The sequence below is a fragment of the Ailuropoda melanoleuca genome, chromosome 2, assembly GCF_002007445.2.
Source record: "Ailuropoda melanoleuca isolate Jingjing chromosome 2, ASM200744v2, whole genome shotgun sequence".
Classification (NCBI taxonomy): domain Eukaryota; kingdom Metazoa; phylum Chordata; class Mammalia; order Carnivora; family Ursidae; genus Ailuropoda; species Ailuropoda melanoleuca.
In genome coordinates, this window is record NC_048219.1 from 126,688,519 (window position 1) to 126,690,744 (window position 2,226).

General features: G+C 45.3%; 2 non-coding genes across 2 annotated transcripts; one reads left to right on the forward strand and one right to left on the reverse strand.

The window, feature by feature from the left end:
- The first annotated feature begins 556 nt into the window (after positions 1 to 556).
- On the forward strand, positions 557 to 628 carry TRNAA-CGC. Its single transcript has one exon. It is a non-coding gene; the product is annotated as a tRNA-Ala (tRNA).
- Positions 629 to 905: 277 nt separating this feature from the next.
- Positions 906 to 976, reverse strand: TRNAG-GCC. The gene has a single exon. It is a non-coding gene; the product is annotated as a tRNA-Gly (tRNA).
- Positions 977 to 2,226: the final 1,250 nt, after the last annotated feature.

Here is a 2,226-nt window from a genome sequence, read left to right on the forward strand (position 1 = left end):
GGAGTTAGCGTGAACAGGTCGTTTACCTGGGATGTGAGTTTATTGCGGGGCGGGGGTTGGGAGGAACAGGTTAAGGCTGTAGGTCCCAGAACTCCATTTCAGGAGCAGGTCTCGGCGAGCACGAGGGCGACGCTCCCCGCGCAGAGCGCCGGGCGTCTTGGGCCCTGGGTTGCGACTGCGAGTCCGGGTGGAGCCGGCGGCCCCGCTGTTGCGCCCTCTCGGCCCCCGCGCCTGCGCGGTAAAGCCGCGGCGGCGCCCAGCCCTGGGGCGCTCAGCGCGCGAGCGTCCCGCCACCCCGGCGGGGCAGGGCGCCCCATGCCTCCCGCTGCGAGCTCGCAGCGCTGGCGGGAGTGCTCGGAAACTCGTCCCGCCTGCGTCCCAGACGCTAGCTGCATCAGGTCTCCAAGTACCAAGGAAGCAGCTTCAGACGAGGGTGGGAAGGGTAGAAACGTGCTGCAGAGGCACTCACCAAAGTAAACTTCAGAGACCTTATTAATTTGAGCAGCGCTAAAAAGGACTGAATGAATGCCTTTAGCAGAAAAAGGTTTCTCGGCTGGGGGATGTAGCTCAGTGGTAGAGCGCGCGCTTCGCATGTGTGAGGTCCCGGGTTCAATCCCCGGCATCTCCAAGCAGCCGGTGTTGCTTTTCTTTTTCTATTCTAGAGCACTATACATACTACCTTTTGCTTACGTATCATAGGGCGCTCAATAACAGTTTAAAAGTGAGGCCGAAACAACAAAACTCAGAGAAACGGCCTTTCCGGTTGTTGTAAGTAAAAGTGAAACCGGAAATTACCCTCCGTACTTCAGTCTTAATTTGCATGAAATCAACTTTTGGATATCGTTACTGAACTTGCTTTGGGAACCTAACCTACAGGGGTAAAAAATAAAGAAAAAAGGCTGAATTGCATTGGCCGGGAATCGAACCCGGGCCTCCCGCGTGGCAGGCGAGAATTCTACCACTGAACCACCAATGCTCACGGGAATGCTTTCCTTCTATATTTTAATAGAAGAGATATCGCCAGGTCTGTGCTAATTCTCTTTGTAATTACATGTTTCTGTATTCAATATTTAAAAAAAGCAGTGATATTTGTAATCAAATAATTATAATAAAATATTGGGAAAACATTAACATTTACCAAAAATCCTATTACATTAACTTCTGTTGAACTTCATGAAGTGATTCTTCTGGAGCTGACCTTGGTGAGGCAGGCAAATGAAAATTTTGTTACGCATGTACAGGATTACACAATTACCTAGCTGTATCTTCAGACATTTAGAAACTTTACGTCAGCCCCTCCCTAACTGTCTTTTAGCTATTTGGTCAAGTACATGATGATATTTGTCAGGAATAGGGCATAGGGATGAGGGAGCTGTAACAGAAGCTGGGACCCTGATCCAAATTATAAGAGTAAATTAGAACTATGTGATCTGAACAAGGAAATTTGAAGCATTTGTGATTCTAGCCAAATAACCTAAATTCTCTAAACTGCCTCTTCCTTCATTGTGAAAAGCTTGATCATGGGACCTCTTTCAACTCTAACAGTAGGAGTCCGAGCCTTTACCCTTAGTTTCCATAGAAAGTAAAATTGCAAACCATACAACAAAAATATATGAGAGAGAAACTAAAGTGAAGGAAATACATTTATGGAAATGAACGTAAATATAAGATAGAAGGCTCTGGATGTGCACGTCATTGGCCCTTTATCTGTGAGAGGGAAATTTCCAAAAATTTGCAGGATCTTTGATGGCCAAGGAAGATTTGGGGGGGTGAGGGGGAGAGGATATGAGAAAATAACAGTAAACATGGTAGCAATGACTATGTGCTGGGCTATGTAAGGACATTACACATGGATTCGAACCCAGTGAGGTAGGTATTATATACCTCCCCTTAACAGTTGAGGGAATTGAGGCTCTTAGAGGCAAGACTGAAACACAGGTAGTATCAAGCAATCTCTGGTTGCTTAACCACAGCCTTGTCCTGCCTACAACAGAATAAATCACTGTGTATTGCACCAGAAATACTGCATGTAGCTCAGGACATTGTATATGAAAAATAGTAGAGTGGAGTTAGAAAAAATCATAAAAGTGTAGAGAATGATGTAAGAACTTCTACATTAAGATTGATTTTTAAGGACTTTTTAGTGTGTGGATACAGAGCAAAATTTGAAGACAAATACTTTATGAAGTTATTAAGGCATAAAAGATATGAAGAGATTAGGGAATC